Raw genomic sequence first — 23,066 nt, forward strand, 5'->3', positions numbered from 1 at the left:
TTTCCCATGGGAATTGAAGAAATGGTTTGATAAACTGTTCTGTAAAGCATCCTAAAGCTTTCAGACAACAAGGAAAGATCATGTTTAATCTTTGCAGTAATTTTATGATCTCAGGAAGTGATGATCAGCCGTAGTGAACTGAGGTGGTGGGGAGCTTTAGTCTCGCTGCTGTGTAAACAGTTCAGGGAGGTGTTGTTATGAGTGCTGGTAGTCATTGCCACTGCCTGAGGTGGCACTACGACGCACCAGTTTGGAAGTAACGACCCCGCGTGGGAATTATAGGTGCAGCAGAGACCGCCGGGACGTGATACTTGTGCCTCTTCCACTTGGTTCTGGAGCACTGTATGAGTCACTGGGTGCCTGAAAACGGCACAGTCTCATAGGAAATGATGAAAAGACGGATACTCGTGCTTGAGTGCTTCACTCACATTGGTTGCAAGCTTTCTACTTTGTACTTATAATGGTGGGAAAAGTGCAACACTTGGAAAAGACCAGCCTGAACTTGAGGCTGGAACTACACACTCCTCCGTGCCCTCAGCTTCTCAAAGTTAGGAAAATGCCTTTTTTTCCTTGAAGAGATATGGGCGATGGTTTCCCCTGTTACGTCTACTATTCCCACTCTTTGCACCTCGCCACCAGACAATCACAGCACCCTGGCTCCCAGCTCGCTAGAGAGGACAACACCTGTTGTTGCAAGCTCTCGGGACAATGGGAACTGCTCTGCCCAGCCCCCCGGTCTGACAAGCAGAAACATCTGGATTTGCTTCTCTGTGTCTCATAAGTTAGACACTTTTTAAAAGGTTCTTGATGCTGTTGTATGATTTTTTTTAAATAAAAAAGAAGATATGAAAGATCAGACAAAATTTCCTGTATCTTAGTGTTGCATTTGATCATGTCTGACCAGTAGTACCTCAGTCCTTTGTCTTTCTCTGCCTTATATCTTCTCCTCTATAGGTACCTGTTCAATGACAGTAACTTTTTGATATGTTTTAGTACCAAAACTGCTAGTCAAGAGTTTTGTGAAAAGAAGATCTGAAGATGAAAAATCTCACTGAATAAAATTCTAAAAACATTTCCTATCAAGCTTTTAATCACCTTCCAGCAGCTCTTGACAGATCTACTTTGTTTCCTGGGAATTTTTTATTCTGTTGCATATTGTATTGCCTAAATGATTGGCAATACATTTGCCAATCAGGAAAGGGAATGACCTGAGGAAGATTGATTTCAATGTTGCAGCAAAGACATACCCTTCCTTCACTCATATGGTCTTGAGAGAGTGTGATGGTCATGGAGAGAGGGACAGATCTGGGAGGTGTTACTTCTTGACATGTGACGTGGTTTCTAATATGAAGCAGAGAACATCGTTAGATTAGAGAAAACAGTGCTGCCAACCCCTTTCCCTGCATTCATCCCTTCTGTTTCCATGCAAGACTGCTTAAAATTGTTTTTTTTTTTCATCTTTCCTACCTGGTTTCCTACCTCAGTATTAAATGGGGAACATATATATCCTACTAGCTCTAAAATGTAAATAATAGGCAGAACGCAGGGCAGCCAAGCTACAGTGGTAGAGAAACCCTTCGTCTGTGGGTGATCGAACATTTGCATGATTAAACCCGAACTAGGTAACATATTGCTTTCACAGAGTGTTTTGTCTCTCCCTTGCTGCTCCCTTTAACAGCCTTTGAACTCTTCAGGCGTTCACATGCGACTCTGACTCTATTTCTTAAAACAAATGCTGACACCTGCTTCAACAACAGTATCTCCTGGGCCACATAAAGACTGAAAGCTCTGTAACCCTCAAGCAATTTCAGATTCTTGGCTCAAAGGTAGTGGTAAACGTAAGCCAAAGACCCCAGTCACACAGTTCAGCTTGCATATTTCTAGTGCACTGCAGTCTTGCAGGTTTTTGTTTCAGAGCATGTTTGCTTTTCCCCTCATACTCCACATTTTAAAGCAAAACCAGAGCTTTGTTGTTACAACACGACAGCAATAGGGATATTTTTCTCAGGCATAAAGATTGAATGGAAAGTCCTTCCTCCTGCTGGCCCCTTCCCGAGCAGGAAAATTCAGAGGCGAACTTAAAATAGCTTTCTCAGTTTATTCTAGCATCTGCGGTCATTTCTTTAAGAGGATGCGTGAGCTTGTGTGAGACCTGCAGCGTCATGCCGGAGCTTGAAGCTCTTCAGAGAATCCACCTGGGGAGAGGGCGTTTGACATCTCACAGCCACCCCGACCGGCTTCTCTCAGGCTTCGGTGTCTTTATGGCTCTGTTTACAAAAGAGCAAAAATCCCCAGTTTCCAATTTGAATGCCACTAGTCATTTGTAACCTTAGAAAGCACAGTGTAGCAAAACATGAAATTTGCTCCTTTTTCATTTCCACTCCACCACCCCCTTCTTCCTCTCTCCTTTGAACTGTTCTCACCGCTTGCCAGTGTAGTACAGCTTGTTAACTGGCTGCCACTCTGATTTTTCACAAGTTTGCCACGTTGCAGTGACAAGACCATGTCGGGGCCCAGATGCTTCAGAGTAAATAAATAGCACATCTGGGATTTGGAAATGGGCCGGCTCTATATTATGGAAAAAGCTGGTGTGGAAACACATCCAAAGAACACACAGCTGGAAACTGTTAACTCTGGAAGGAAAGGGGAAAAAAAAAAAAAAAAAAAAAGAAAAAGGAGGCAAAAACTCAGGGATTACTACTGCTTGAGATCTTGTGCATTATAATTGTTGAGAAACAGAAACTCAGTTTACACAGCAGTTAAATTAATGGCATTCCTGAAAAATTGATAGTTTATAATAATTGACCTCAAGCAACATAAAGGCAGCACAGGGTGGGAGGCTTGACTCCTCGCTGTCTGGCTCTCTTGGATGTGTTTGGTAACATCCCAGCTATTTGGGTTCGCAGGCGAGCTGGTGGGAGGATGCTGGTGGTAGAGCGATGCGACTGCCCTTCTGGAGCCACGCTGCTGAGAACCGCTGCAGTTTCCCAGGCCCCCGCGCAGCCTGTGTCACCCAGGGTGTGCCGGCCCCAGAAGTGCGGGGTGGAAGGAGAGCGAAACGGGGGCGGCGGCGCTCATTGCATCACTCCCGCAACCGGAGGAGCAGCACCCCTGGAAGATGATTCAGGAGGGTGAATCAGCAGCAGCTACGGAGGGGGCTGCTCCCACCTACTCTCTGCGACTCTTGTACGCTGCTTCCACCCAGGGCAGGGGAGCGTTTCATCAAGGTAAAACCAGGACAGGGGAGGCAAGGAGGAACCCAAAATAGAATGAAATTGTGTCTTTGGACTCTTTTTTTTCTTTGGACAAGTATCCTCACATTTAAAAAAAAAAAAAAAACAAACCAAAAAAGACCAAAACAAGCCAAAGCAACAAAGCCCTCAGACAGTAAAATGACTGTGAGCAATTATTTTAAGCATTGCTCCAAGGGAGGCATGCATCATGCAGAAAAGCTCCTATTTTCATATGGGCACCAGTCCTAGTGTTGAGCTATCAATGGAGTGCCAGCCACTGCCACAGTCCCTGTGCGCAGAGTGGGCCTCTCCTTCCAGACTCCAGTAACTCTTTAATAGCTCTGAATGATCCTGTTTTCCCCAGATGAGACAACCATTGATTGCAGCTCAGAGCCAGTCAAGCTAAGGCACCAGGTACCCTCCATCCAAAGGCAATGCCGCCGCCTGTGCTTCTGCAACAGGTTCATCACACATCAGAGAGGAGGAAACATTTTTTCCCTTACTTTTTTTCCTCTCTTGTTTGCCAGACTTCCTCTCCTCGGTAAACATTAATTTGGATTTGTCATTGCATAAATGGAAAATGTAGTAACGGAGCAAACCCAGAGTTCTAGATCAAAATATACTCAGCTTGGGCAGCTTTGAGTCTGGAGTCTACGTATAAAACAGGGCTAATCTGCGGTGGAGGTAGGTGATGCTACAGATGCTTTACTGTACTCTTGTATTTTTAAGAAGCCCTTTATTGTGCCAGGACAGCTGCCATTTCATTTTCTTCATTCCTCACAGTGATGCCTGAGTATTTCCTAGCATTCATTTTATTTACCCTAAGAACACTCTGTTTCCATTTTACAGTTAAGAAATAGGATATTTTGGCAAAATCCTTAGATTTGGGGCAGAATAAGCTAAGGACTGTCTCTGAAAACTTCCTGCACTGCAGACATGGGGGTGCTGAGTAATGAGACCTGTGTTAGGTGTCTCTGTCCCTTACACGGAGCGCGGGAGGGACAGATGGCTCCAGAGCCAGGAAAAGCCAAGCGTGATTTTGCCTTCTGCCTGAGGAAGATTAAACCAATTCTTCTGCCTCCAAGGAATTCCCTTTCCCACTCTGACTGTCGTGCTGGCTGCTGAGGTTCTTGCACACATTCCCACCCGCGTTTCTGCTGTGCTCTCATTTATCCCTTATTTAGCCCTGTGCCCTTATTACCTTAATTCGGGTGAGGCTGAAGGCAAGTGCTGGGTTGAGTGCACGGAGAAAAAAACCTAAAGCCTGAGGCTAAGGGCATGATATTTTGGGAGAGTCAGAGTTAGATCAAGCAAACCGTGTCGAGTGTGCCCGTGTCAGCAAACCAGGGGCGTTTGCTTGCCCTGCCGCAGGGTGTTCTGTGCTTTGTCTGTGGATTACTAGCCGTGCCAGCAGCAGTTATAACTTTTACTATGGTCGTTTCTTAAAGCCCCAGGAAGGACTGGACATTAGCTGCTCTACAGAGGCAGCAGCTTATATGTCAGGTTATTGAGTTCAGTTATGTTATTAAGAATTAACTGAAAGAAATTGTATGGGCTGGGCAATGCAGGAAATACATACCATAAAACAAATCTGCAGGAATTTCTGAAGCTGCGTTAATCCAAACAAAACAAAATATCCCACAGAAGGCTGGAGGCAGAGTCCTGTCTTCCCAACCACTCAGCTCGTTTTTCCCCAGAGCTGTTTTGAAAGCAACCCTGCTCACTTTCTAAAATAAAGGTCTGGGGTACCCACCCTCAGGAGAGGATGCAGGAGGAAAGTCCAGAGTGGAGAAGATGTCTCCTTGCAGTTCTGTCTAAGTCCATTTGATCTTAATGCAGCATCATAGATTCTATTGACTCAGCACCGTGTCTTTTATGGGCGTCCTTCAGAGGGACTGGGCCAAACCTGAGTTCCCCCATCACACATTTTCATTACCCAAGAGTCACTGAAATACCCCGTTCCACCTACAGTTTGCAGCTATAGACTGGCTCAGTCACTGCATCATACTGATATTAGGACTTTGTTGTGGAAGCTCTGGAAGAAGAGCAAGGAGGTGCAGAAAATCTGGGCAGCGTATGTAACCAATAGTCTGGTCATCCTATCCATTACTGTTTGATTGAAGTCAACAAGGATCTGCAAGGTGATGGAGGTGATATAGCCATAAAATCCATATGAACACAGCATGGGGATGTGAATCCTGTTGGTGTCACCACTTTCTAGCAGGGGAATTGCTTCTGATCCCTTCAGGGGATTAGTATGACAGCTGTGCTGGGGACCTGCAAGGTGGCATCACTGTCTACTGCCCCATAACAAATTATTAGTCCAAAATGGTTGGGGGTTGTTGAGCTGAAAGGGTCATGAACACCTCCCTCTTGGTGGGCAGAGGGCTCCAAAAGGCAGCATGCTGCCTCTGGATGACAGATTACACCTTGAAACACTGTGCGTGAACGTGGACTTCCTCAGTCATCTGCCAGACATTCAACACACTGCCTAGGGGGTTGTCACTCCCAGCCGAGGGCTGCTGGGCCCAAGCTCTGCTCTCAGAGAAGAAGACCCTGTCCGCGCTGTGTCCTGGTCCAGTGCCAATGACCTCAGGCTTTTCTTGTCCTACAGATACTGCAGCATAATCTCCTCTAGACTGGGAACTGCAGTCTACCAGGTGTTCTCTCTGCAGCCCAGAGGGGGCTGGCCTGGTGATGGGCACCATGGGAGCTGGGGGACCAGCAGCAGCGGGAGTGAGGGCATGGTGGAGGGGAGCACATTGTCACAGTGAGCGCCAGGTGTGCTTCAGAGAGGTATGGAGTGTACATGGGGATGATGAGTGCCAGAAATGCCCAGAAGCGCCCAAGAGGCTGCAGAGGAGATGTTGCACCATGCAGCAGTGGGGTACCTGCTCTATGTCAGAGGTCCTAACTGTGAGTATTATGCATGCAGGCAGCTCAACAAATATCTCAGCAGGATGATACGAAACTGGGAGGGGTGGCTGACACACCAGAAGGCTGTGCCACCATACACAGAGACCTAGACAGGCCGGAGAGTTGGGCGGAGAGAAACCTTATGAAATTCAATAAGGGCAAGTGTAGGGTGCTGCACCTGGGGAGGAATAACCCCATGCACCAGTACAGGTTGGGGGTGAACTGCTGGAGAGCAGCTCGGTGGAAAGAGATCTGGGAGTCCCGGTGGACAACAGGATGACCGTGAGCCAGCAATGTGCCCTTCTGGCCAAGAAGGCCAATGGCATCCTGGGCTGCATCAAGAAGAGTGTGGCCAGCAGGTCGAGGGAGGTCATCCTCCTCCTCTACTCTGCCTTGGTGAGGCCGAACCTGGAGTACTGTGTCCAGTTCTGGGCTCCCCGGTTCAAGAAGGACAGGGAACTACTGGAGAGGGTGCAGCAGAGAGCTACCAAGATGATTAGGGGACTGGAACCCCTCTCTAATGAAGAAAGACTGAGGGATTTGGGTCTCTTCAGTCTGGAAAAAAGACAAATGAGGGGGGATCTTATCAACACTTATAAATACTTAAAGGGTGGGTGTCAGGAGGATGGGGCCAGGCTCTTTTCAGTGGTGCCCAGGGACAGGACAAGAGGTAATGGGCACAAACTTGAGCATAGGAAGTTCCACCTAAACATGAGGAGGATCTTCTTTACTTTGAGGGTGGCAGACCCCTGGAACAGGCTGCCCAGAGAGGTGGTGGAGTGTCCATCTCTGGAGACATTCAAAACCCTCCTGGACACGTTCCTGTGCAGCCTGCTCTAGGTGACCCTGCTCTGGCAGGGGGGTTGGACTAGATGATCTCCAGAGGTCCCTTCCAACCCCTGACATCCTGTGATTCTATGATTCTGTGATTCAGTGATGTCATCACAAAAGCCAAGAATGGTTTTGATTTGCCAAGCAATTAATTTTAGTGAGTAGAACTTCTTCTTCAGTCAAATCCTAAATATCTTTTGTGTAAACTACTCTTAGACGTTAACACACCTGATTATTTTTTCTCTGTGAATCCCCACATAGTGACAGTAAAAACAGTCTTACTTAGTACAGCTAAGCGTAAACAAATGAATAAAAGCCCAAATATAAAAATCTGTGACTTTGTTAGGGCTAGAGTTCAACTCAGAGGCACCTAGAAATTTCAGGGCTGTTTTTACATTGGTGATGCTTCGTCCAGATGCTGGTGTTTGCAGAGGAGGGCCAGATTGCACGGGTCTGCATCCATTTCAAAGACTGAACTATGTCTTTCTAGAGAAAGCTTGTGTTTTGGAGCAGAGTTTGCAGCTAGTTAAACTATTGAAGAAGAACAAAAAGCTGAAGTCACCAAGTAATGGGCCAGTGCCCCTCAGTCTGAATTTGCTTGAACTTATTTGAAAATAAGCCTTTGACCCATCTGGCTTTGTAAGTTTGTTTGTTTGTTTGTTTCTCGGGTTTTTATTGTTGTCGTTGCTGCCCATTTGTTGCTTTTTAAGGACCATGTGGCTTTAGAATTAGTACATAATGGAAAATGTTATGTCAAGCATATAATTGCTCTTTCAGTTTAATCTGTTAAAGATGACTTACTGATACACTGATTGCTTTCATTAAAAAGGGAGAGGTCTCTATTTCTAAATTTCTCTAGAATTCTACTTTGTTTATTTACAAAGTCCATTATAATGATGCCGGTTGAACAGTCTTTTAAAGTATCACTTTTTTTTTTTTTTTTTAAAATGTAATGTTTTGGTGGGTTCTTTTTAGTAGGATAGATAAGTTAGAACTTGGGTGTTGTGAAATATGGACACCCTAATGCCGGATAACAACCCTCAGGTTTTCCTGAGACTTGTTTCCCTCCTGTCTTCTCAAGGCTGTCACCGCAAAGCCCTCTGAGTCCCTGGACTTGGCTTTGGAGGGAGCACGTCTCCTCTCAACAAGCAGGTGGCTGAAGAGCTTGGAAGACGGCTCAGCAGAGGGCTGGGACCGTTGCCCACGCTCCCCTCTGGAGGTGGCTCAGAGCAAGCCGTGGCCGGCGCAGGACACACCGGTACTTCACAGCCTGAGACCACCCTGCAAAAACACAGACTTGCAAAACCAGAGTGCCTGTCAGGAGTACCGAGCATTTGCGGCCTGCAGCTTCAGGGTGATTTTCGCATGACCGATTTGACAGGTCACGTCGATCCGTCTCCGGCACGCTCCAACAACTGGGACTACATCTGTCCCCAGAGGTTGGCCAGACGTTCTCTTGGCCAAATAAAATGGTCGTCCTTGCCAGGTTTTGAGTACATTATGTGGCTGTATTTTTCCCATCTAGAGTCTCCTATTCATTAGCATATGCTGAGTGCCAGTTTTAATTGCTTTCTCATCCCATGCCTGTGTGGTAGGAGAGCTGGTCACTGGCTGCATGGTGGTCTGCAGCTCTTGTCTACGTTTCTACCAGGGCCTTTTTTTGGTTTTGGGAACGTACATTTCCCAGAGACGATCTGTTATCTTCTTGTGAAGGCTTGCAAGGTTGTGTAGGTCAGGATAGAACATGAGTTTCCTCAGTTGGGTAATTAATTTCTGGTTTTAGGATTAGTCTTTTCTCTTGTTGCTCTCATGTTCTTTTTTCTTGTATTAGACATCTGAAAGTCTTGGATCAACACAAAGCCTCTTACTAGCATTGCATGTAAATTCACAGCGATGTATCTGCACCTGCATCTTCTATTAGTCTATTATATTTAATTTTCACCTTGTCTTTTGTAGCTTTTGATGTACATTTTTCCCTGTGTTGACAGCCTGACCCCGCTACTGAATGGATTTATGATAGTGATACGGCTTCCCAGTGAACTAGCAATTTCACAGGCATGCAGTTCTCAGAGATTACATTCACTGGTTCTTTTTCTTCAAGTTACATGTTTAAAAACCTAGTAGGAACATCCCAGCTAAAGCTATATGATTTTTTTTTTTCAGTTTCATGCTTGAAACAAGAAAAAGAAAACAGGACAAATATTGTACTTGAGTTGAATCAAAACAATGTTTGGGGGGGCAACTGGTGAAACTAATTGAAATTATTTGCTTATGTTACCAAGTTTTCTAATTTTGCTTAATCTTTTAATTTAGGTTAGTTTCTTTTCATATTTCATAATACAAGCTGAAAAGTTTCATTAGGAAAACAGCTGTGTGAAACGCTATAACAGTTTCAAAAGTAAACACTTCATGTCAAAATAGTTCTGCATTGACAGCTTTATTCCCTACTCAAGAAAGTTTGGGCTTAAAAACCTTTCACCAAACTAACTCAACTCAAAATCACTGTGAGTTCGACTGGTACCTCATTTTTGGTATATTCACTACTAATTTATATATATATATGTCATCTCTAATATATATGTAGCATCTCTGATATAGATAGAGCATCCCTGTACCAAGCGTCTTGGTACAGGAACCCTTTTTCTTTAAGGTTCTTTTTCTGCATCTGCTAGTGTTAATTCTTTGGTAGGTGTTAGAAACCTTTCTTCCAGTGCCGAAATCTTGCACTCAGGCCATGATGTTTTCCCACAAAGTATTCAGAGTACTGCTTTTTGTGATTAGCGCTGCTTTTTTGTGTACGTTTCCCAGAGTGCTAATCAAAACAAATGGAAATACTAGACAAAACCACTGCCACTGAGGAACAGAAAAATCTGCTGCTACATTTTGCCTGTTCCGCACAGGAACAAAGTTCTGTTTTAAGTGGTAACTGCTGCTGGGGCACCAGGCAACTCTCCATCACCACCTCGCTGCTGTCACCAGGGTATTGTCAGGCATGTTTTGCACACTAATTCCATTCCTTCTGATGTTCTTTTTCAAAGGGAGTACTTGTCTCTGGGCATTTTATTTTATTTACTGTGTCTTAACTGTCTTCTTTTTAATGCTTATTGGTCCATGCTTGCTTTACTTTCTTCTTTCAAAAAAAACCCCTCTTTTTGATCTTCGTTTTTTTTGTAGTTGGATATTCGTATCTGAACTGGAATGGACATCCCTATGCAGTTGTATATTGGTGGCTCACTCTTTTTGCAATCTACTGGCGGTAAAGCAGCTAAGAAAATATTTCTAGAGGCTACAGGATTCCTTTCAACAGGAGAAGGATCCTTTATTCCGTTATTATTATAAAGAAGGAATTAGAAAAAGCCAAGAAAAAAGAAGGAAAATATTTTCTTTCTTGCTAAGCCAATCATATATATATTCTTTCATATATATATTCTCATATATTCTTTTTATATATATTCTCATATATTTTATATATATTTTTTTTTCCAATATATCTGACATTTTTCAAGGATTTCTGTGCTCCTGGAAAAGTGCCTTATGAAAGCAGTTTCCAAAGTTTGTGTCCTTTCAGGATGTACCAAATTTTCTGTGTTGTAACTCCCCTTTTGAAGGACAAACTAGCAATGTGTTGAGATGCAAACTCAGTCACCAGGCTCTCATTTCCATATCTGGCAGTGACAATACCTTATTTTCCTCTTCCTGATACACTGATAAATAGTCAAGATAAACAGAATTATATTCTGGAGAGTCATTTCCTGACAAAAACCACAGTGTGTTGGATCCCAAACCACTCCCTACTTAAATCCTTTCTCCCCTTTTAATTTATCTATATCCTCAAGCCCTGAAAATTTAATTAAAATAGCTGAGTACTCTGAACCTTTCACTGGTCTTCCTGTACCACTGAAGGGGATGCTGGATGCTTAAAGAAACACCGCTCTGATTTATCACAAGTAGTAATACTAATGGGAAACAATAAATAAGATATTTATTGAAAATCAAGCTCATTTTTTCTCTGTTGCTAGTATTAATTAATATCTTTAGATCTAGGCACCATAGAAAAAAAACACAGTATAATATATTTTATGGGCACTGCTAGTAGCAGGAATATAGCTAGAAACTACTTGAGGACAGTTCCAGCCTTCCCCTCTAAAACATGGGCAAACTCTTTGAGCCACAGGGTCAGGCTTGCTGGTGTGTTTCCCTCTGGCCACCTTCTCCTTTTGCCAAGACTGGCTCTACAGGTGAGGACAGTTGCATGTGTTTCTGCCCTCCTTTCCCGGTTACCCATTTTGGCTAGCTCCTTTCCTTCAGCAGCTTGCTTCCCCTTCCACCAGCTCTGACTCTCTTTGTAAGGAAAAGCAGACATGTGAAGGTGTAAAGTTGTGTCATTTATTAGGTTTCCTGTGAACATCTGGAGTAGGCGGTGTGTGTGCAGTATCTTCCTGTGACAGCCCAACAGAACCAAATTACCACTTTACCATCCTTTGGCCTGCAGCAGGGCAATCTTTATAGACCCACAATTCCCCTATCTTGCCTCTGCCCTTGTTTGTCCCCTGGGTACCAGCAGCGATGTTGACCCCACTGCAGGGCCAGGTGTCTCCCCAGAGACCTGCTTGCTGGATGTGCCACACACCGCGGTCAGGCAATGGGAGGAGGAGAGAAGGCCCACAGTACTTATCTAACACAAATTTGATGGGGACAATTTTCAGTCTCTGCAGAGCAGTTTTAGTCCAGGCTTACATGCAGAGGTGCTGGAACAGATTGCCCAGGGAAGCTGTGGATGCCCCATCCCTGGAAGTGTTCAAGGCCAGGCTGGATGGGGCTTTGAGCAGCCTGGTCTAGTGGGAGGTGTCCCTGCCCAGGGCAGAGGGCTTGGAACTAGGTGATCTTTAAGGTTCCTTCCAACCTAAACCATTCCCTGATTCTATGATTTGAGTCACCGAAGGAAAATTATATCACTCTCAAAACCAGTGTGAAATGCAGGGTTTTTTCCCCTACTAGTTTCCTTGCTCCACAGCCCAAGGGCTGGGTAGAACTCAGCTGTTCAATGAGTGCCAGGCAGGAACCACATCTCCATTCACAGCTTTGCAGTTCACTGGGGAATCTACTCCTTTCCAAGGCACATGTTCCCCAAACTAAGGTACCACTCCCAAACAATGCCTTGGACCACTCTGGCTGCAATGAAAAGCCAAAAACCTTCAGAAAATGCACCGATGCAGAGAAATGTGCCGCACTCCACAAGGATGCTAAAACAAAGGTTGGGAACCGTCTTGTAAGTGTCACAGGACATTTGGCCAAAACCTTCATTGAGATTGCAATGCATATCTTGCATCAGGAAAACACAGTGAGAGGCAAAAACGAATATAACAAAAGAAATTCAATGAGCTGCTGTTCTGAGCTGAGTACACATCTTTACAGTTAAGTCACTACAAGCTATGGTTACTATAGCTGGCTTTTCTAAAATCAGTGAAACACACACTCCTGCACACACATCCGTGTACAGCCTTGTGGGTTTTGCTGTATGCTGCATCTTTTGGCAGCACTGTGAGATAAATAGGACAAAAAAAAGAAGGTAATGAGTAAAAAGCTAACCAGCCCCTGTCATTCATGAGGTTATTTGTACACTTTCAGCCATGAAAGAAGCTACACCTTGGTCTGCCAGCTCAAAAAGTCTAGAGCTGTCAAAGTAATGGAAGGTGGGAATTGGCATATAGGGTGTTTGATTTCTCACCCCTAAAACACTGTTGCTATTACTAAATAGGGTACTCATAGGATTGAAATACAGGCTTTTGACACGGTTACTGTCTCACGCAGCTTTCTGCCTGTGTGGAGATGGAAGCATAAGCAGACAATCTACATTTGTTAAAAAGGGAAGCATTTATTCTTGTCAGAAAAATCAGAGAAAAGAAGACCTGAAGAAATATTAAAGTTGTAAAAAGGTTTGATCAACTGGAAGGAGATAAACTTTTCAGTCTGATGAGAAGTCTGGAAAAACAAGAGACTCAGTCTAAAAACTAGGAAATTAAGAGTGAAAGGGGAATTCAGGCACAGCTATTTCAATCAAAAAGTAATAAGCATGTGGAATAAGTTATTGCTAGGTGAAGCTATTGAAGCAAATAACAGGAATGAATTTCTAAGACAGCTAGACATCTTTATGGAGAGAGCAGAAACTTCACATTTTTCCCACTTATATGCTTTGGGTTAGATCCAGTAAAGGACTTAGTGTCTAAAGAAGGACTTAGGAGGACTTGAACTACTTAAATCCAGAAATACATCCAAAAATCCCAACTGACTACTGCAGATGCTGGAAGCACCTGGGTTGCATAGCACCAATCATGATGAGACCAGGGACAGGGTCTCTATGTCCTCCGAGGTTGTGTCGGTCCCAGCAGCACAGTGCTGCCTCCCGCCCCAGCCCAGATTTGAGCCAGTGTATCCCATGGGCCTGAATTTTGAAGCGAAATTATTGCAAGGCAGGGAACCGGGTCCCTCACAAAACAGAGCAGCAGCTGCCACTTACCTTTACAATTGTGAGAGAGGTAGTGCTAGTCTGTGCCATCTTTGATATAGTGCTTTGATAATAACATCATGGGATGTGGGGGACCTTGATGCTTTTCTGCTGGGTGGGACTGAAATCTGAATATCCCATGTGCCAGGAAAGGGTGAATCCCCTTTCTTGAAGGAGGCTGATTATGCAGAAGGGCATTTCAGATTCACTAGATCAGAGAAAAAGTGAGAAGTCACGTGAGTACTTCCTACTAGGTGGGCAGACTGGGAAAATCCTGAGAGCTGGTTGCTCTTTCCCAGGATTCTTGCTGTCTTTTGTATCACACAGTCTTTTTATTGTTACTGAATAGCAGCGATAGTCACGAAATTCTTATTATTATTCTGGGACACTTATACCAGGGCTGATAAAAGACTTTTATTGGACTTAACAATGCTTCGAAAATATTCATTTCATTACCTGTTGAGCAGCTTGAAGCTGCCAGTGGAGGGCACCATGAGAAGACTGTGAAGTAGTTGTGGTTCTTCACTGTCTGGGAGACATGAGTCAACTGGGCAATGTAAGCCTCAGATCATAAATACACGCTGGGCTCTGGCTAACATTTACAAGAGCCAAAGAGAGACTGCAGGCTCAATTTCAGAAACTTTTGGGACATTTCAAGCTGTCTGCAAGATGTCCCCTTCCCACCCCCCTGCTCCCCACCCACCTAAATTACAATCACATGTTATCAGAGTGACTCCGAACCGGCTATGACGAAAAACCATCTTGTTTTTCATTTAGGCTGAGTCATGCACCGCTGAGATGTTGGGATAGATTTTCCTTGTGGGTGCCGGGCTTGCGGGTGCCGTGCATCTGAAGCGGAGCTGGAAGCACGTGGGGGAAGGCAGGAGGGGTATGTGCAGCTCTGCAGGGCCGCCCGGGCAGGACCGGGAGGTGCAGGGACACCATCCTTCTGGGCAGCCCCAGGGAGGCAGCACCCCGGTCATGCCAGGTCGGGACTTCCTAAGGACTTTCTGTCGCTCAAATTGCACTGTGCAGTCTCTGCAAACCCACGCGCTTAAGGATCGGTGTGCAGCTGGAGCTATTCTGCAATGAGTCCCGGGTGCTGAGGGAGTAAAACCTCTCTAGGGTTTACACTGATTTACACCCGCCTTGCTTTAATGCTAAAAAAAAAAAAAATAATCCACCGTGACAAGATTTGTACTGATAAGAAACTATCCTGTTAAATTTGTACTGATAAGCACACTGCACTAATTTTCTGAATTAACTCTCTGCATGACCCAAACAAAACGCGCTCAGGGATAGAATTATATCATGCTTGGGTCTCTGTGATAAGACTTTCTTCTTTACATATAGTTTGGGGGGCAAGTGAACACACTTTAATGCTGGGGAAAACGGGGCAGGAGGTAACGTTTGAATAGGGCTGGCACCTGGCTAGGGAGGTGACTGGGTCGTCATCTGGAAGTAGGCCTGGGGGTGGCTTGACTGAAGAAAAAGGCAAAGGCTGATGAGAAACAAAGCGACTCATCTTGCAAAGCAGGTGGGCAAGCATTCTTACCAACTTGCAAAACACAGCGGGCTGCTATTTTTAAAGCACAGAGGGCAGTTCTAATTTGGAGGAAAGGTGAGAAATGACTTATGAAAAATCCAACTTTTTTTTTTTCCCTTAAAGAATTTGTCATGCTTCCATATCTGAATTTCTGTTGAAGTGCAGCAAGTGATTGCTCGTGTGAAGGTCATGGGTTAGGTGGGGAACATAGAGGCAAAAATCTGCTCATATCTAATCCTGGCTCTGAGACTGATTCAAGTTTTGACCTTGAGCACATCACTTAACCTCAAAGGAATAACTTGAGGATTCATTAGCTGGTCCTTGTGGAGTGCTTTGAAGATGAAAAGGGCTTTATAAGTGGCAAATATTATTATGTGCTCTGGGACCTGGAAATTTTCAATGTTTGTATATATAATCATTTTTACAGAGGATTTGCTACATAAAAGAAACCGTAAATTTTGCTGAAAATTGCTGGAGTGCAGATAAGAACTGCCTTTTCCAACTGAGAGGATTTTTCATCAAAATCTTTCTCTCCCTTTCCATAAAGCTTTTACAACATGAACCAGGGATGACCATGTTGCTCAGCTGCTTGTCTGTGGGCTTGTTTTAAAGGGAGCAGTTGCGTTGCTCACTTATTGGCCGGTGAGTACGAGGGTGACGGAGAAGATTTATGGGGAAGATGTTCCCGAGCTCCACGGTGTAAAACAGCCCGTGGCATGGGCTTGTCTCCAGCTGGGAGGTTAGACAGGCTGCGTGAGGGGGGTTCCACAGAGACCCTGTGCAAAAGGAATGACTATTGGCAATCACCAAAGCTTCAGCACCCTGTTTATGGCAGAAATTAAAGTAATCAAGAGCATGGAAGTGCTGACTGGAAAGAGGTGGTTGGCTCTGCAGGCTTCAAAGGAAGATTATGCGTTAGCATCATATTAGGATTTCTCCTTTGAATCAGCTTTCAAAGAGGAAGGCAGCTGCGCAGAGCTGTTCCGTGCTGGATATTATGAGACGGATTTTGATACCTTTATGAACAGGATTAGGTGGCATGATGTCTTCGACAAAATGAGATCGAACTTTTATTCAGGAGGCGTCTCACCTTCGCAGGTCCTGTCTTTCCCTACGTCATTCAAATTTGTGATAGTGCTATTGACAGCAGCAGTGTGAATTTGTGTGCTGATAAAAGGGAAGAACTGTCATGAAAGGGCTGGCTGTTTAGGAGTATCCTAACCCAGCAGTGAGCTGGGCGAGAGCGTGGTATCGATTACCTGGCTGAGCCTGCATCCCGCTGACAAGAAAGATTGCGACGTTCTCAGAGGCAGAACTTCCTTGTGCAGCTTTCAGAGATCTATCAAAGCCAAATCTGCTTCTGGACCGTGTACTTTTATCTAATTTATATTAGTGTTGATACAGCATGCATGATGCCTACAGGCTGTGAGTGCCCAATGGACACGGCCTTGCTGCTTCCATATCGATCAATTTCAGGCGTGTTTTCCCCTTAATCCGGGTGAAATTGGCTGACTCAAATCCTATAGCCTCCACTTAATCGAATTGCTTATTAAAATCAATGGAGATTCTGACTGAGTAAGGACCACCTCGTTTGTCCTGTTGCCTCTGCAATGGTCACGTGCATTTGTATATGTGAAAAAAAGAAAGGCATAGTGTAAAGAAACAGAAATTACACAGGGATGTTTAAGCACACAAGAAACAAAAATATCTGAAGTTGTATATCCTAAAGGTGGGGGCAGCGAACATTGCTTCTCAAAGAGATTTTTTTCACTTTTTTGCTTGGCTGACTGTAGTTGGTTTGCTATGTGTTCAAGAAACATAGGAGGAAGAAAAGAGAGAATTTTTACATCCCAGAATAAAATGCTCCCATGAACAGGTAAGCCTTTATTTCTCACACAGGTGTGAGTCCCTCCTGCCTCCAGAGAACTCACACAGAGCCAGGAAAACAGGAGCTTCCAGTAAGCAGTTATTTTGGGATCATGCTGGAAATGCATGGAAATCTGCCATTAAGACAAAGTACACATGCTCAAGTTTGACTCTAAAGCAAACCTAAACAGTTGGACAAAAATGGAAAAAATAGCATGGAATCACAGAACCATAGAATGGTTGGAGTTGGAAGGGACCTTAAAGATCATCCAGTTCCAACCCCCCTGCCATGGGCAGGGACACCTCCCACCAGACCAGGCTATTCAAAGCCCCATCCAGCCTGGCCTTGAACACTTCCAGGGATGGGGCATCCACAGCTTCTCTGGGCAACCCGTTCCAGTGTCTCACCACCTTTACAGTAAAGAATTCTTCCTAATATCCAATCTAAATCTACCCTCTTTCATTTTAAAACCGTTCCCCCTCGTCCTATCACTCCACTCCCTGATAGAGTCCCTCCCCATCTTTCCTGTAGACCCCCTTTAGGTACTGGAAGGCCACTATAAGGTCTCCCTGGAGCCTTCTCTTCTCCAGGCTGAACAACCCCAACCCTCTCAGCCTGTCTCCAGAGGAGAGGTGCTCCAGCCCTATGATATCTTTGTGTCCCTCCTCTGGACTCATTCCAACACGTCCATGTCCTTCTTATGTTGGGGGCCCCAGAACTGGATGCAGTACTCCAGGTGGGGTCTCATGAGAGTGGAGTAGGTGGGCAGAATCACTTCCCTCGACCTGCTGGTCATGCTTCTTTTGATGCAGCCCAGGATACAGTTGGCTTTCTGGGCTGCAAGTGCACATTGCTGGCTCACGTTGAGCTTCTCATCAACTAACATTCCAAAGTCCTTCTCCTCAGGGCTGCTCTCAATCCATTTTCTGCCCAGCCTGTAAGTGTGCTTGGGATTGCCCCAGCCCACGTGCAGGACCTTGCACTTGGCCTTGTTGAACTTCATGAGGTTTGCATGAGCCCACTTCTCAAGCCTGGCCAGGTCCCTCTGGGTGGCATCCCTTCCCTCCAGCATGTCGACCACATGACACAGTTTGGTGGTGTTCACAAATTTGCTGAGGGCTCACTTGATCCCACTATCCATGTCACCAACAAAGATGTTGAACAGCACAGGTCCCAGTACTGACTCCTGAGGAACGCCACTCATCACTGGTTTCCACTTGGACATCGAGCCATTGACCGCAACTCTTCGAGTGTGGCCATCCAGCCAATTCCTTATCTACTGAGTGGTCCATCTGGAAATGTCTCCTGAGGTTCTCTGGTTCTCTCTCATCTCACGGTGTTTTCTCACTGGCCAGCATGAGGGAAACTATTCTGCCGCAAAGGCATCTTTTTCTGCTCCCCATGTTGTCTGGAAGCAAGACACGCTTGTTTCACACTAGGCACAAGTACCAGCAGTAGGGTAAGCATTTGGGCTCCATCACCCCTTTTCTCATCCCTACTCCCCAAATATCCAAAAGGCTACGAAGTGCTCTGCTGAGAAATGCTCTCAAGCAGGCACCCGCTCTTCATTTGCATGGCACCCAGCGCAGTGGGACTCTGAACCTCTCCAGGGGATACATCTTACTGAGTAAAAAGTACAGAGACTTAAAACAGCAGTGCGGTGATCTCAACTCACCTCCACACAAATGGGAATTTGTGGGAGAATCACACTGTGCACAGCAGGATCTGGGAGTAATCCAGCATCTGGCACAAGCAAATATTAATTACCTGATCTGGTTGGAGAGAGAACCGAAGCATGAAGAACATTTAATTATCTGCACTATCTTTAGCATGTCCAAAGTATTTTTGTACTTCCTATTACCTCTGTAGCAGAGACTTCATTTTTCCACGTAAAAGATTTTAATTACATAAAATGCTCAATTAGAACCTTAATTTCCATTTTAGAAAATAAATACACCATGCAAATCACTGGCTTGCTCTTAATTTCTCTAACAGTCCTCCCAAACTTTTCAATAGATGCACTCAGTTCTCTTCCCATTAACAATGTCTGTGGGGATCCCGAACCCCAGACTTATTACTGCTGCTCTCTGCAGCTTAATTTAAAGGAGAAAAATCTGGATCTTGTGCCAGGCCTCCCTTCCCTCGGCTTCTTCCTTGAATATCTGTCCTGCAGACAGCCTGGAGGACAGCCAGACTACCGGTTGGAAAGGTCTGTGCTATAGGAACTGATTTTGGCAGTCAGCAACTGGACATGTTGTAGTGAAGTTTGTATTAGAGCAAATCTAGTGTAAAGGGAAAGCATATTGCCACCGGCTCTGGACTGTATGAAGCAACCAAGATTACTAAGGGCAGGATGAGCAAAATTTGGCTTTGTGGTGGCAGGGAAGTGAATTAGGAAAGAAGAGGGGTTGGTAAAGGTAGAGGGCTGGAGGAGAGTGTGATGGGCTTGGGGGCAGATGGAAGGAGGATGGGACAGGAGGGTCCCTATGGGGACTGCCAGCGCGGAGATGAGTGCAGGGCGGGAGAGGAGCCAGTACGGCTCCCGGGAGCTTGGGGGTGTGAAATGCGTTTGGAGGCTGTGGGTACAGCTCCTTCCTGTGGGGTAGAGAAGTCTCTCCATTTTCCAGAGAGGGGACTGAGGCCCAGGACAGGCTCTATGACTTGGTGAGAGGATCCATCATCCACTAGCATATTTTTAAATAGAAAACTGTGGTTTGTCCACACAGACGTTGTCTTTCTTCAGCAGACTTGGAATTTTGATTTTCAAGACCATACTCACTCTCCCAATTCTCAACACTTCCAGCTGAAAAATTTCAATGGAAAAAAACATAGAAACCCCCTTTTCCCCCATCTTCCCTCATCTCTTGTGCTGTAGCTATAGTCACTGTAGACATCTGTGGCCATGTTACATGCCAGGTAAATGTCCTCTTCCTGTGGCTGTCCAGCATGGGCAGAAACCGACTCGTGACACACCGCTGTACTCCAGCAGAAGAAGGAATTGCTCCAGCACTTTCTGCCTGTTCACGCAGCATGATGCTTCCACATACAGAGAAACCTGAGCAAGCCTCGAGCTGTCTTGCAGAGACTCTTGAAGGAATGCTGCCATTTTAGCACCACCTTCGCCTTGGCTCCAGCCTCCCACCTCTCTGCAGAGCTGGTCAGCCTGGGCAGAGGCTCATTGATAATGTACTTGTACTGCCTGTAGCTGGCTTGCGGTGCGGGTATCTCTGCACAGTGCTGCACTGGGCCATGCAGATGCTCCCTCCCTGCAGACAAAAGAGTGATCTCAAGCTGCAAAGACCGGCAGCATCGCATTGCTACAGGTGTCTGTGTCCAGCTGCCAAGGAGCAGTTCACAACAACCAGGGACGTTGACGGAGAGGATGCCAGGGATGACGTGCAGCACCTGAACACGTGTGATGGGTTCTGCAGGGCCGGGGTGTAGCTTAATGGGGCGGGCAGATGTTGCAGAGAATGGCTGAAAATAGAAACCTCTCTTTGAATATACAGCATGTGTGGAACGGTTCAAGGAAACATATGAAAAGGAATTAATCCTACCTAAGGCTCTCGGCATTTTCACGACACCATGTGTTATACTATTGCAGGCCTTTTGCTGTTCAAATCAGAGAGCAGTCAGCATCAATCTGTTTGGGGATGAAATTAGAAATAAGCAGATAACCAGTACATGAATAAAACAAAGTGAAACCAACCTGCATATCAAAGGAATCTGTGACAAGTGGGACACTTTCACATGGATGATTGAAAATGGGAAAAAGAAAAATGAAAGGTGGAATTGAAGTACAAACGAATGATAACTGGTGGGGGAAAAAAAAAAAGCCAAAAAAATAAAGCCAAAGAAATTTAAAATAACAAGATGTCAGGCAAGCTAGTGTTGACTGCAGCAGGATAAAACACTTCCTTGGCGTAATATCACTGCCTTCCCAGGACTTACACCACAGGCTGGCTTGGCCCTCTTATTTAATTACATGCTGATACACCATCATGAGACCTCATGGGAAATCTTCAAGATCTTGTGATAGATATTAAATTAGCATTTGCCTTCATTGTAAATATAATCTGATCAAAAACATTTCATGTGTGCAAATAGGCAAGGTCTGAAAAAGAATGACCCAGCCATAAAAAGAAATAAAAACAGCCATTGTGGAAGAAAAGCAGCAAATGATCCGATATTTTTTTTCTTTGAATATGCAGCACAGAAGGGGTCATATGCACAATTTCCACTACACACAGAGTCTGATACAAATGTGGCTGCAGTTTCTCAATTATTTTAGTGTGAGCCCCTATCCAAAGAAGTGACTGATGTGCGCTCATCTACAGCAAGCCTGTTGTTTCCACCTCCTCCCCTCTGCCTGCCCTAGGCTCTGCACAGCTGGAGCTGATCTGGCGCAAAGCACATCTTCTCTCTCAGGTATTTTCTGAGTGGGACCCATTCCCACAGCTGACTCCCTGCGTGGAGGCAGGAGAAAAGGCGTCACAGATGCCTTTTTTGGTGAAGCCGAGCTTCAGCACAAATGTCCCATGGTGCACAACAAGAGGAGTAAATAGGCTTTTACCTAGAGAGCTGTAAGTCAGAGAGAATGATTTAAGAGAAAAAATGTGAAATCAGCACAAATAGGAGCTTCCAGGAGTTTTTCCTCTCAGTCTACCTATTAGCAGCATGAAAGGTCCCTAGACCTGTCCTCTGCCAAGCTCCCTGCTCCTTCCTTGCAAACCTTGGCAAGGCAAGGCAAGGCAGCAGGGGGTACTCAAAGCTGTGTGGTTTCGGAGCTGCTGACAAGTGCTTCTAAGTCCGGCCCTGAGTCCTAAAGAGATCCCCCCACCCTGCAAAGCCCTCCCCTTAGCAGAGGTAAAAAGGCCAGCGGGAGAGGAGCTTGTGCTCTATGGCTGTGTGACTGGTGGAGCCCATGACTAGCAAGGGAAGGACAGAAAATATCACCCTTTAGATCACAGAATCATGGGATGTTAGGGGTTGGAAGGGACCTCTGGAGATCATCTAGTCCAACCCCCCTGCCAGAGCAGGGTCACCCAGAGCAGGTTGCACAGGAACGCGTCCAGGAGGGTCTTGAATATCTCCAGAGACGGAGACTCCACCACCTCTCTGGGCAGCCTGTTCCAGGGGTCTGCCACCCTCAAAGTAAAGAAGTTCCTCCTCATGTTTAGGTGGAACTTCCTATGCTCAAGTTTGTGCCCATTACCTCTTGTCCTGTCCCCGGGCACCACTGAAAAGAGCCTGGCCCCATCCTCCTGACACCCATCCTTTAAGTATTTATAAGCGTTGATAAGATCCCCCCTCAGTCGTGTTTTTTCCAGACTGAAAATACCCCAGTCCCTCAGCCTTTCTTCATAAGAATTCATAATTCTAGTCCCCTAATCATGCTTCTTTTCATTTTTTTCTTTTCTGGGAGTTTAGTATTGGACAAATTCTAAACACTTGAGTGTTTATGCAAACTAGACATTCAACCCTTTCAAGCTTTGCTCATCAATGGGGATACAACATTTACCAATGGGGATATAACGTTTACTTAGCTTCACCAAGAACAAACACATAAAATAAATAGAGGTTCTGGTGAGTTTGTGTTACGGCCTGGCCAGTTCCTGGTAGGAGGGGAGGTGCGTTTTTTCACAGAGTGAGCAGTGAACCAAAGGGACGCTATTTTTTTCTGATGCGTCAAATGACTGTATAAATACATTAATTCTTATTGGAACTGCTTGTAAACGGAAGAAAAGCAAACAGGAAAAAATTGGACTATTAAAGGACAGTGACTTGGAAAATAAATGGTAAATATTTTTAAGACAGAAAAGAAAGGAGTAGATACTAGCAACAATATTAAACAAGCAGTTTCATACTCTACCATCAGGCTCTCTTAAACAAGCCTGTTTTGTTTTTTTTTTCTATTTCACTTGTTCTCGTGATGATTCTTCTCATGCTGTAGTCATTATGAAGTATGCTTAATTAGACTTCCTAAAGACAATGATTACATTTCCTTTCTGGGTGGTACCAGAAGCTGTGCCCTATGAGAAATAATTTCCTTACGACCTCCTAAGTATGTAGCCCTCACTTTGCTTCCAGATGGAACAAGAAGGACTCCAAAGGGGAGAGCTGGATTAAAGTTTGGAAGAAAGCTAAGTGTTTCTTTTCTCTCCACAC

The sequence above is a fragment of the Larus michahellis genome, chromosome 2 (genome assembly GCF_964199755.1).
Source record: "Larus michahellis chromosome 2, bLarMic1.1, whole genome shotgun sequence".
NCBI classification, from domain to species: domain Eukaryota; kingdom Metazoa; phylum Chordata; class Aves; order Charadriiformes; family Laridae; genus Larus; species Larus michahellis.